This window comes from Lactuca serriola, chromosome 3 (genome assembly GCF_051521515.1).
Source record: "Lactuca serriola cultivar US96UC23 chromosome 3, Lser_US96UC23_V15, whole genome shotgun sequence".
In the NCBI taxonomy this organism is placed as follows: domain Eukaryota; kingdom Viridiplantae; phylum Streptophyta; class Magnoliopsida; order Asterales; family Asteraceae; genus Lactuca; species Lactuca serriola.
The window spans coordinates 34618422-34632610 of NC_136410.1; the positions used below are offsets into that span (position 1 = coordinate 34618422).

The 14189-nt window shown below is 36.0% G+C and overlaps 1 long non-coding RNA gene across 1 annotated transcript; it reads right to left on the reverse strand.

Annotated features, from left to right (window-relative positions):
* Window positions 1-11206: 11206 nt before the first annotated feature.
* LOC145094340 (uncharacterized) lies at window positions 11207-12253 on the reverse strand. The gene is made up of 2 exons (XR_013703298.1): window positions 12152-12253; window positions 11207-11775 (listed from the first exon to the last, which is right to left on the reverse strand). It is a non-coding gene; the product is annotated as an uncharacterized LOC145094340 (long non-coding RNA).
* Window positions 12254-14189: the final 1936 nt, after the last annotated feature.

Sequence of the window (14189 nt, forward strand, 5' to 3'; positions counted from 1 at the left end):
TTATTATTTATTAAAAACTCATCGTGTTTAAGGAATTTTTTTGAAAATTCATAACATCTTTATCTGATGTTGGTTTTTGCCAGACTTTTTACCGCTGGAATACTAATGTCGAGACCTTCGATTCTCGTTTAGGTCATTCCGGCCAAAAGTCGCTCGAGTTCCGATTCGGGTTTTTAGCTGTCCGTTGCTAAGCCGAACTTGGAAAAATCATAACTTCGCTATATGAAGTCGGATTTGGGCGTTCTTTTCACGTACGATCATGGTTCAAAGACATTTAATCATAGAAGGAAATTAAATAGAACTTATTTGTACATTTTATTATGAAAGTAAATTTTATTACTCAGAAGTGGTTACAATACTTGACCCATTTTGGTCGTTACAAAGAGTTGAAATATCGGGTTGCCACATCTCTCTACTATAAACAAGCTAAGAAATGGATAAAATGGCCTAAATGTGATTAATAATGGAGAATCACTCAAAGAAACAGAAGGAATCCGATTATTACCTCAATAAACTCTATAGTGGGTGCAAGATCTTGGATCTCCTTCTACCCCTTTAGATCTAGCTTCTTTCTTCTCTTTAAAACTTCAAGGTTCACACATGAAATGCTCAAAATGCTCAAGGAATGGCTAGGGTTTGCTAAATGATGCTCTAAGGGTGAAGGAGGCGAGTTTGGGGCTCATAACATGGTTTAAATAGGGTGCAAAACCTGTGGATCTAGGGTTTCTTCCAGACTGGTGGACTCGCCGAGTCGCCAACTTAAACGTGCTCAAAATCTCGTCTCTACTCGGCGAGTCGGGCCTACAACTCGCCGAGTCCCAGCTAGAATGCCAAAAATTAATTAGATTAAAATACATACCAGGAACCAGGTGCTACACAATACAAGTAAAATGTGTAGATCTATGTGTTATATGCATGTTTTGTTTGAATTCTTAGTTTATTTGGTAAAAACTTGTTAGATCTTAGAAAATCTAGAAAATTTCAAGCATTATATGGCAAAGATCTATGAACTATGACACTATATACATCCAACTATAAAGTTAAAAGTGTTAAATGTTTAAGATACCAAGATTTCAACAAAAACTTTGTTAAAGGTCAAAATTGTCAAGAAAACAAAAATTAAGGGTAAAAAGTGAAAATTATGTTTTTAAAGGGTCCAAATAGGTCCTACAAGTATAAAAATGTGTTTTTATGCTAAACATACTTTTAAAAGGGCCAAAAATGCAAATTTTAGCTAATGGGCAAAAACTTTTGGGCCTCACGGTTATGGTCCCAATTTGCGAAAAAAATGAGTTTTGGGGTTTAAAAAAGTCATTTTGCCAAAGTTTGAGTCATAAATGTAAATAAACCAAATTTAGAGGTGAAAATATCATTTATTTGCAAATTGGACCAAAAATGTACAGTTTTCCAAAAATGGGGCTGAAAGTGTAAACTTTTACAAATAAGGGGCTGAAATGTATTTTTCTACAAAACAGGGTTCTAATGTAAAAATATAACATTTTGGGTTAAAACCGTAAATTTCTAGACATTTGGGACAAAATTGCAAACTTTTATAAATTATGGACTAAAGTGTCTGTAACACCCAAAATCTGGAAGGCCAAGAAAGGAAAGAAGACCCTAATTTTAAGGGGAGACTCGGCGAGTCCAAGGAGGAACGCGGTGAGTCCGAGCGGGATCCGGGTCGAGGAGTAAGTGACAGACTCGGCGAGTCGGCCAAGGAGACTCGACGAGTCTGGTCTGTGCGAGGAAAATCCTAATTCCGGGAGTTGTATCCTATATAAAGGGTGTTATGTGACATCCCCAAAATCTCGGCCAGAAAAGACCGATTTCATTTATGTTTTTAAAATAATTTCAGAGTAAATCCTTTTGATTTGAAAGAGTTGCGGAATTTGTTCCCAAAAACAAAACATGATAAAACAATGTTTACCAAAGCATTTCATAAAAGAAATGTATTTTTCATTATATAATCAAAACTCGGGGTGTCATGTTCCGATACAGACCAATAAGCATAAACGATAACATTACAAGTCATTCAACAAATATATACATGTACAGACTTGTAAACAAAACAACTGATGGTTCATCCATCTCATGCCTCCGCGCCACTTCCTGTAATACAAATAAAACTGAGTGGGTCAGGCTTGGGAGTCTGGTGAGCATATAGGGTTTTCAACCCACAATAAATAATCATATTTAATTTTCACCAACCAACAATAACCCAATTACCCATTCCCGTTATTCTCACTTTATGTCCCTAAAACAACTAACATAAGGGACCTAGTCTAAGAATATTTCATCGGGGTGACAACACATGCTTCGGGGGTTCCTCAGCAATATAAGTCAAATAAGGCAACCATGAGGGGGATGGAGTACAGCGAATGAACACCCAAGTTCATTAACACCTACAGGTGGCGAACCTGCTAATGTTTCCACAAGACTGTCTAGAATAGCCTGTGGTCGTCATCTAAACTCCGCTAGATGACTAAATCAAACAACAATGAGGCCTCTCATCTATTTATTACACACCAACTATCTACCCATGTTCTACCCAACATATTAGTAGATAAAAATATACATTTTTATACATAGTTTAAAAACCTGTATAGCATGCTTTAATCAACACATAATCCACATAACAAATGAGGCACACACACATAGCACATATCTCATAGAGAATAAATCATATCTATGAGATAGAAGAGAGTGAATACACATTCACACATATAAACAACAATATACTATACACATAGCACGTATTTTATAGAAAATACTTAATATTTATGTGTTAGAAGAAGGTAACTACACACTCACACTTATAAACAACAATATACTTAATACACTCGAACCAAACTTGTATTATTATCGTGTTTATGAAAGGTAGTATACACTCACTTGATCAGAAGATGATCAGACAGCACTACGACTTGCAGAAGTAGTAATCCTCAGCAGATCTGGAAGATCTTCACAAAAAATCGAACTTCTCGCGGGCAGAGCTTCGGCTCGGGAACCGCACTTCTCGGGATCTTCAGGATCTCGGGACTTGCCTCGGGGCTTGAGTATGATACCGGGGCTTCGGGATATTTCTGGCACGCAAAACGATGCAAAACGGGAGAGAGAAGAGAGAAAATGAACAAAAGACTCAGCTGCCTTTGGATCCTATTTATAGGAGGCTGGAGCCACGGAGTACGCGGGGCGTACTGCAGTACGCAGCGCGTACTACTTCCGAAATCGTCATTGCATGCGTCATCCGAGCCACTTGCTGCGAGTGTCGACACCTTCGGAGTACGCGGGGCGTACCTCGGATCAGACCGGTGACTCCTTCGGATAATGCTTCCGAATTAAAGATTAACAATAAATACAAATTATTTAATAAACTTCAGAAATTCATATCTTCCTCATACGAACTCCGTTTTCGACATTCTTTATATCCACGCGAAGGTGAGACTACGCTCTACAACTTTTGTTTAGACTCCGTCGGCTAATTTTGAATTTATTTTTATTATTTATTTTTAATAGGCCGCGACAGAAAAACTTCGTTATAAATTCATAACTTCTTCGTTTGACGTCCGTTCTCGCCTAACTTTTTATCGCTTCGATACCAACAACGAGACCTTCGATCCTCGTTTAGATTGCTTCGGCTAAAAACCGCTCGATCTCAAATCGAGTATTTCGGGTTGCACACCGCTAAGCCGAAACTTCGACAAATCATAACTTCCTCATACGAAGTCAGATTTGGGCGTTCTATATATATTCGGAAACCTCGTTTCAACTACTACAACATTAACCAAAGATATCAAGTTTATTTTACACTTAAATTTTGACGCTTATTTTTATTCTTAATTAATCAAACCACATAATTAAGCAATTAAGCACAAAACACATAATACTCAAATAATACAATCTTATTATTTCAAAACGGGTTACAAAGGTTAACCTAGACTATTACATTGCTAAAAATGGCAAGCCCAGAAACACAGGCGTTACATGTTATATCCCTCCCTCAGCCTCCATATCATGCTAGAGAACCTGTAAACTCTATATTTCGTGTGAGCTTCCATCATTTGAGAGAAATAGCTTTGGAGGAAGGAAATTGTGGAAAGGAACTTGAAGATCAAGAAGGTTGCTTCAAAGGAGAGGTGTATATCCGAGATCTACTTCAGTTGTGTTCATCTTAGAGGTATTAAGCTGCCATTTTCCCTTCTTTGCATCTAGATCTATTTTTTGTTATGAGATTTGGGGGTTTTACGGTTGATTGAGACCCAATTCGAGTTAGGGGCTTAGATATGTTGTTGCCACTTCAGATCTAGTGTTGGGATGGTCCAATATGTCATAAAGCATCAGAAGATGAGTAGCTGGTGAAGCCCTTTTGTCCTTAAACCAAACCCTAGTATGTTTTGAGCCTAGATCTCTTTAGTTATATGTAAAGTTTGCAACTTTACGCGGGGATTGAGCTTTGGAAGTATGGATCTATGGTTTGGAGTCCCTGCATGACTCAAAAGTCCTCTGCATGTTTGGAGATCTGAATGGACTCGGCGAGTCCTTTGAGTGGACTCGGCGAGTAGCATGAAGACGAGGAGGAACTCGACGAGTGGGATGAACTGCTCGTCGAGTCGGATGAAGTTGGGTAGGAACTCGGCGAGTTGGATGAACAACTCGGCGAGTCTATTGAAGGTTGTCTTGGACTCGGCGAGTCTGTTCTTGGACTCGGCGAGTCAGGTCGTGAAACCCCAAACCCTTCAAGTTGAGACTCGAATCAGTGAGTCGAATGGAGACTCGGTGAGTTGGACAGGTCAGGACTCGGTAATCGGTAGACTCGGCGAGTCATGGACTGACTCGGCGAGTCGAGTCACGAATAGAAGGACTCTGAACATATGAACTCGGTGAGTCAATAGGGTGACTCAGCGAGTAGGGTTTGACCTGGAAGGTTGACTTCGACCAGGACTTTGACTTTGACCAGAGTTGACTTGGTAGTCTTTCGGTGGTCAGTTAGGCTCAGTGTTGCATTGTTATTGGTAGCTTGGGGAGCGAGTGGAGCAGGAGTTTAGAGAGTTGCCGGGCAACAGCTAGTGGATTCATCAGCAAATTCAGCCAGTGCAGGTGAGTTTCCCTTTGTATGAATGGGTCTACGGCCACAATGCCGACCCATGTAGTTATGAGTAGAAGACCCGGGGGTTAGCCCTAGGCACAGTATGCTAGTATGATATTCGGGACGAGGTCCAATGATAGAGGGCGGGTGCCCAAGGAACGGTTTATGTGATAGTTTATACTTGTTGTCTGTGTGATACTTGTATGTGCCTGGTAGGGAGGTGAGTGTGGGCGAGGTCCTGTATCTCACCAGTAGCAGAGTGTGGATGGTGTTCCACATCTCAGTAGCAGCAGAGCAGGGGCGAGGCCCAAGATATGGAAGGAGTGAGCGTGGGCTGGGCTCGTACCTTACTATCAGCAGGAGTATGGACGGGGTTCCATGACTCATCAGTAGCAGGACAAGGGCGGGGCCCAGAGATAGGCAAGGCCTTAGGACAAGATCCGTTAGTATGTGTTTAGATTATGTGATGTGATGTGATATGTTTACGTGCTATTATATGTTAGTGGGCGAGGCCCTGTGATAGGCGAGGCCTAAGTGAAACAGATCTGTATCAGAGCGGGGCTTGAGGCCAGGCGGGGCCGTTGTAGCGGGCGAGGCCCGAGGTAGGGGGCGAGGCCCAGGATAGCGGGCATGGCCCAGTATGTGCAGTATGTGGTTATGCATGGTATGTGGTAGGGTGGGGAACTCACTAAGCTTCATGCTTACGGTTTTCAGTTTTGGTTTCAAGTACTTCCGGTAGCGGAGGGAAGAGCTCGGGATGATCGCATGGCACACACCATAGTTTAAGACAGCTTGGGAATGTTTACTCTGATAACGAACATGTATTTTGGAAACTAATACTCTGTTTATGTTTTAAAATGATGAATTTGCTTAAAGTAATGTTTTATTAAAAGAAATTTTTAGTCTTAAATTTTGGGACGTTACAGTGTCATTTTTACAAAACTTTGGGCCTAATTTAAAATTTTGAGATTTGTTGGCCAAAAACGTCGTTTTTACAAAAAGAGGATTTCTATCACCAATCTATCGAACTTCAAGTCAAAACAAAAAACGAAATAAAACAAAACGAACGAAATATGTCGATAACCAATTATTGGGCTTAATATTCATGATACTTGGCCGTTGGGCCCTAAGGGCCCAACTAAGTGTATATTGAGCCCAATGTGTTTCATGACATGTTTATTGGGTTTAACGACCCACTTGCATGTTAATTTGGGCCTGATTTATGGACTACATGCTTATTGGGCCTTTGTGGCCCATTTTCATACCTATTGGGCCTAAATTACCCTTTTATGATGTTATTGGACCTCGTGGCCCATTTACATGTTAATCGGGCATGCAATGAAGATTCACATACCTGTAAATCGTAAATATACCTCCACATAGTTTATGAATTTGTACACTTACTTTGGAATGAAAAAATCTATAACTTACGCGTAAAACATTAAACATGGGAAAATCTTATCAAACGGGAAAGGTTGAGAATCTAGTGAGCCTTGTCGTTTGTAACAGCCCGGAATTTCAAGTATTGTTATAATTATGTTTTTGGGGTGTTTTTAGAGGGGACTCGGCGAGTTGGAGCCTAGACTCGCCGAGTAGGATCGCGGATCTGGTCGCGGGTTCGCGACTGGACTCGACGAGTCCGGATATGAACTCGGCGAGTCTGCGCTGTTTAGCGAAAACCCTAACCGTTCAGGTTTGGGACGTATATGAGGGACTTTATGGCCGTCATTGCTCACTCTAGCCTTCTGAGAGAAACCCTAATTCGATTGTGTGCATCTGGAGCAAGGTTGAAGACCATTGTTGATTTTGGAAGAGTTGTTGTGCAAGGAAGAGAAGGCTTGGTCAAGGGAACAACAAGAGAAGTCACGTTCTGAGGATTGGGGACACAGAGAGCACATTATTCAGGTAATAATTTGAGTTACACTCTTCTATGTTGATGTGAATATGGATTTAAGGTTTATGGAACCCTTTTGTGGCTAGATTGAATGTTACCTTAGTCCCCCAAACGATTGGAACCCTGTATTGGGACCTTTGGAGGTCCAGAATGTCCCATGCCTGAGCATTTCAGGAATCAATGGAGGTTTTGGATTGGAATCCTTATGCCTTAGGTCAAAATGTAAATTATGAGTCATGGGGTGTATTATGAGCACCGAAATGGGGACATTACGTGATGAATCAGTCTAGGAAGGCCAGACCTATGAATAGTCGGAGCAGTTCTGACCTTAGAAAGCAGTTTGAGCGGTTGCATGGCATGGACTCGCCGAGTCCGATGAACAGACTCGGCGAGTAGCTTGAAGATTAACTGGAACTCGTCGAGTTGTTCTTCAGACTCGGCGAGTTGAGTCGGGGTGGCACCGCGATTCTTCCAGGAGGAACTCGTCGAGTCAAGAGGGATACTCGACGAGTAGAAAGGGAATATTAGAGAATTGGTGAGGACGTCTAGACTCGCCGAGTCGCCATAGCACTCGCCGAGTCCGGTCAAGTTGACCGTTGACCAGAGTTGACCTATGTCTGACTTCATAGGGATAGTCAAACTTAGAAGATAAAAGTGTTAATAAGAGATATATGATGTTATAGGGAGATTGTAGCTCGGCGGATCGAGCACGAGTGATTTCGGGATTTGCTAGCTTTCGATATTCACGAGGTGAGTCTTCTCACTATACTGTACCCGGAAGGGTTTGACTGTATGACCGTAAGGTCAGATGTGATATGTGATATATGTGCTATATGTGGTCAGTTATTTGTTATATGTGCTATATATGTTATGGGCCGGAAGGCGATTATATTATGGGCCGGAAGGCATTATGTTATGGGCCGGAAGGCGATTATGTTATGGGCCGGAAGGCGTTGTGTTATGGACCGGAAGGTCGGCGTGGGTAGGACCGGAAGGTTTACCCAGCAGGGACGGAAGTCCCCTGAGACACATGGACCGGAAGGTCAGGGCCTGGAAAGGCGTATGTGCGTAGGTTGTATATTGGGGAACTCACTAAGCATTTATGCTTACAGTTGTTATGTATGTGTTTCAGGTACTAGCGAGGACCGTGGGAAGGCGCCGGCGTGATGTGTACACACTGATTGATGTTTTGAGATCTTGGGAATTCTATGAATTGTATTTTGACATAACACTTGGAATAATTATGCTTTGTTTGAATGAAAATACTTTATTTTTGAAAAGAAAAATTTGTTTGAAAATTTGCGTTGTTACATCGTTGGCACCATTGAGTGTACAATCGTAGTCTGTAGTTATAATCAGAGTTTCCTGGATGGAAAGCGGGAGTTTGTGTATAGATCTATACGGGGTGACCCCCCACGCCTTAGCTGTTCGCTACAACTAGACTAGGCCCATCTAGGGCGACAACATCCTTATCAAGACCGACATTTGGAAATATACCAAGACGGGCGACCTAGTCATTATCATGCATGGTTATAACGGCTCATATAGGGATTCAATACCAAAAGATAACATTTTGAAGATAAATTCTTAAATTATATCAATGCAAAATGACTTATCTACGATACAAAAATCTTATATCAATGCAAAATGACTTATCTACGATACAAAAATCTAAATGATGTTATAAAACAGAAAATATCAGATTTTTTGGGGAGATTATTCAAACACAACTATCATTTATACAAAATACAGTGAACCTAAACTACACTCATACAAGTTTTTAACTATTAAATTCCCGCATGCATTTATACTTGATTTTCACATCATTTTCAAAACATTTTACTGAAAATATCAGATTGTCTGGGCTTTTATGAAAGATACAAAGACTTTTACTCAAATATACTTATGAACTCACCAACATTATATATGTTGACCATTTTCAAAATAACTTGTATTCTCATGTAATCGTTAAGCTGGAAGATATGCAATTGTGTATGGTTTTGTTTATGTAACATCAATTATCGTACTTTGAACAATTAGAACTTATGTATTTTAACAATGTACTTGATGGGAACAATGATGGTTGTATTATGTAATGTTGGTGAAGAATGTGTTATGTTTCATGTATATTCATTGTGATGATTATTCAATTGTTAGTCACATGAGCCCTAGACGTTTCCTTCGTCCGGTTCGGGGGTGTAACATTTATTTTTCATTTGCTAATGCATTATTGGAATCTAAACTACAATTTGTTTTTGTTTTCACAGAAGTTGATGCGTGAAGAACGGACCACAAAATTGAAAGTGATTCTAAGCAACATTACTCTTTTAGAATGTATTAGTGTCGTTGTTAGATTTTAATGTTTTCTTTCCCGTTTTGAAAGTTTTTTTTTAGTTTTATTCTTTAACAATAAATTTAATTTTAACAATTGTTACATGTATTATATAGGAAATAATGTATTTTTTATTTTTATTCTTCAATTGATTGTTCAAAAATTTGTTATTCTACAAGAAATTTTTAAAGTCATGATCAAGAAATAGATTCAAGAATATTTTTATTATTTATGGTTCAAGAATATTTTTATTTTTGAATATACTCATAAACATATTCTGTCAGAATGTCCGAATTAAAAGATTATAATCCGTAAAATCAGATTTTTAAAATTAATAGAATCTATGATCCCTTAAAATATGCAATTTTCCTTTATTAAATGTATATTAATTGACTAAAATACCTTTTTAATTAAATTAGATGATATTTTTCATTTATATTTAATTCAATAATATGTATTAATCATTTTCTTAAAATAAGTAAAATTGATTGACCCACATTTATGCATAAGGGTGTTCGTTTGGATGGATCGGTTTGATCCGATCCAATCAAGTGAATCCAAATTGATTTCGGTTTTCAAAACATGGATCCGAATTGTCCAAACTAAATTTAAATTCAATCTGATCCGATCCAATTACAATTTGGTTGGATCGGTTTTTATAATTCGGTTTTCAAAAACCGAAACATTTTAACACGACAAATAATTATAATATTACTAAACTTTACACAAGACGAAAAAAACAAACTTCATAGTTGTGATTTGAAATTAATAAACAAATAATAAGAAGATATATTATAGTTAAATATTTTATAGATAGAAAAACTTTTGAGTAAAAATGCATATTAATGTTTTTTTATCGGATGAAACGTTCCTATTTGAAAAAATAAATTACAAAATTAATAAAAAATTATAGATATATATTATAAATAGATAAATAATAAATGTTTATTCGGTTTTTTTTGGACTATTCGGTTCTTATTTCATAAACCAAAACTAATCCGAAATCAAAAATAATAATTTGGTTTTGTTGAAAACTAATTAAAAAATCCGAATATCCGAACCAAATTGTCCACTCCAAATTGTCCAATTGGATAATTCGGCGTTATCCGAATAGTGAACAGTCGTATTTATGCATACAATAACATAATAATTACTTTGAATAAATATATATATATATATATATATATATATATATATATATATATATATATATATATATATATATATATATATATATATATATATATATCCTTTTATTGATGGATTTTAAAATGTGAACGAAATATTAAAAAAAAAAAAAAGAAATTACATGGAAATAAACATAAAACTATTTATTGAAAGCCAAAGATAGTTACCGATAATTCAACAACTTTCATAATTTAACATAGAACTTTATTAGAATTGTGAAAGAAAAAAAAAGCTTCATAGAAACCAAGTGGTCCGCCAAATTTGATATGAAAAACATCAGCTGAAGGAAGAAACACTACTCACATCATGAAAAACATTTAAAGCCTTTGTATATTAGTTTAAAATACAACAACATCAATTAAACCAGGGTTTCTGGGTTTATTGATAAAAAGAAACAACTATCCAAAGTAGTTAACCAACTTAAATAAAGATACTTTAAGTAAAATTTTAAAATTACTAATATTTATAAAATATTAAAAATAAAGAATTTTAGGGCCTCAAATCATGATGAGGCATGAGGCCGTTGTTCAACTTAAATAAAGCCTTTGTATATTAACGATCGTATTTCAAAACTGACTCTTTCAATCTGGAATGTACCGTGCCAAATTCAAAAGTCGAACCTCAACCTACCACCAACTGATCCGAAATGAATATTGTGTTTCTGGAATGCCCTATTTCAAAGAAAATGATCATTTTTCTAAAAAAATAAAAAAGACAGTTATTATCATTAAATTACTATTTACATGGATTGGATTACTCAATTTCCTTTTGAAAGACTTTCCCAAAATTTCGTAATCCTTTTATCAGAATTCTAATCGCTATTGCACCACTACCGATCCTTAAATCAACCCACAAACCAATAACTTTTTATTCTACTCATTTCTAGTTTAAATCTGGTGGAAACAAAGGGAAACTCGAAACCATAGATTACTTGCTGGTATCACATTTTCTAGATTACTTTTCATATGAACGTGTGTGGGGTAATCATTGATTCCACCTCCCACAATTGTGACCACAAGCCTGAACCCAGTAGTTCTTTCAATTTCACTGATACGTCCTCCGGTTTGGCTTCCGCAATGGCATCGTCGATTTCAGAATGGCGATGAATTGATGAGCATCGAGTCTAGATGGATGGCAAAAACTCCACTAACTTGGTCGTTTATGGAAAAGAGCTAACCCTTCAATTTCTGTTAGCATTTCTTCAGCATCAATGGAGATAACGATTTCGTTCTATAACATCAATCCAACTCTTGTTTAAGCAAAGGATCCTCCGTTCTGTAATTAAAGACGGAGTTTGATATTAGAGTTTTATAGATAAGCCACAAATCTATGGTATGGCAGATTATTCCCTAAACTTTGCAACGCAATAGAGCTTTTTTTTTTCAAACTGATTTCTTTCCGTATTTCTAATTAATTTGTAAAAATCGTGGTTTGAGCCGTTGTGAATACTAAAATATAGTTATAGTTATTAGTAAAAAAAAACATGTAAGACCATATGAATATTAATTTAGCTATTAGTAAAAAACATAAATGACATAGGAGTATTAAAATTTAAAATATAGTTTTGAGTGGAAATACACGAGAATAAAGCCAAGTTTTGATCCATAGTTACCAAGCAATGAACTATTAAGTTACATTGAAGCAAACTTACCTTTGGCTAAGTAACTTGTTGTAGACGATGAATTGCAGGGCAAATCTCCCTTGGCAGTAGGACTCTTACTGCCCAAGGAGTAATTACCCCGTAATGCATCTATACAATACTTATAAAGTCTTTATTCATATGCAGCTTATCAAATGATATTGTTCTCTTGAAAATTATTTATAAGCAAATAAACCAATTGGATATGTTTATGTATATAGAATATTCTAAACATATTTCTCAAAGTATCAACATATTATCACATTATGTGTAAAAGGTTTTGTTTTACCGACCTTTTGACATTCAAAGAGACACTGAGACACAAAGATAAGATGATTATTGGTACTGTTTCGTTGGCTCAAGTAATCTAACATATGATGGATTTGAAGTACATCAAATCATTATGGAAAATAAATAAAGTTAAATGAATATAAATGTTAAATTTTTTTTTTTGATGGGTGTCATAAAATGAGGAAAATGGAGAAAGTAAAATACATACACAAAAGAATATTGTCATCATGTTACTTTAAATTCATTTGTGAACACTTAATTTATTTCAAACTTATAAAATTGTCTTTTTGTAACCGCAGTTAGATGCACCCTATTATTGTGTATAGGACGTGTTAACTCAATGACTAAATAATGCTACAATAACAATGTTCTAGTCTTTATTTCGCTTACACTAATAATCAATCTTGAAATTGAATTATCTTTGTATTGTTTTGAGAGAAATGGAATAAACTAGAAAAAGCATCAAGATCTTAAAAGATGATATAGAGCAAAGTTTGATTGTCCTTTCAAGAATTATACCTTGGCATATCCAATTAAAAAGGTGAGAAAATGGTGATTGTGAATAGTTGGGTTTACAAGAACAATGGTATCTTTTGTGTTAGCGACATCATGATAGTGTTTAAGAATACAATACAAGGCATATGTTGTCCCCAAAGAATTGAATATTCGACATGTATAGCAAAGACCAAGATATATATTGTTTCCGTATATATATGTAGTCCATGGGGCTAAGGACATTCATAATAATCTAAGATGTCATAAATTATAGTCTGTTATTGGCATTGATAAGTGGAATACTCAATAACTTTTATGTAATTTAACTTACATATTTTTAGTAGAGTTTGGTACATTCACAACAATCTAGATGTCATAAATTATAATCTCATATTGGCATTTGGCATTGAAAAATGGAATACTCAATGGCTTTTATGTAATTTAACTTACTTATTTATAGAAGAGTTTGGTAGTCCGTTAGAGTTGCTCATATATGTCAGTTAGTTAGAGTTCCTTGTATATAAATAATTATTCTCTTCTTTTTCAATCTATATGAGTGATTACTTCTTCATTTTTGTTTCACCAAATAAAAATATAAAATAATGAAAAGATACTCTCATTCTTTTGGCCTCACCTACATATAATACCTAAAATATTGTATTGTTACCAACTTATAACATCAAAAACAAAAATGAACCAATATAGAATAAATAATGTCTACCTATCAAAATGTAAAAGTTTTCAAATCCGGTAAGTACGTTATCATTTTGTTATTTCTTAATCAATTTACATATTCTTTATATTATATTTATTTATATTATGTGGCGTTTTCTATAGGTAAGAAATTTCCTTTGTCATCCATAAGATGGAGGGTTTTGAAGCATGACCCATCCATTTTTTCTACGCAAGTCAAGGTTAGATCCGGGCTAACCCTTCCATCTGACCCGAATTTCATCCAAATCTGTCCCATCCAATTTCTTTCATTTTGAATTCTAGCTCAAATTTTAATACTATCTAAACAATCTTCCTCTATCGGCTTTTTTTTTTTTTTTTTTTTTTTTTTTTTTTTTTTTTTTACTAATTAGGTTCAAACTGTCTCATTCAACTTCCTTTTTGTTATGGAATTTGCTAAAATTTTAAAATCTAACTCAAATTCGTCGCTTTGAAATTTTTATCTACAACTTTTTGTCAAATATTAATTTCATTTTTCAAATTTGGTCAAATTTTCTTTTACAAAATTTTCTTAGCAAAGTACTTTTGATAT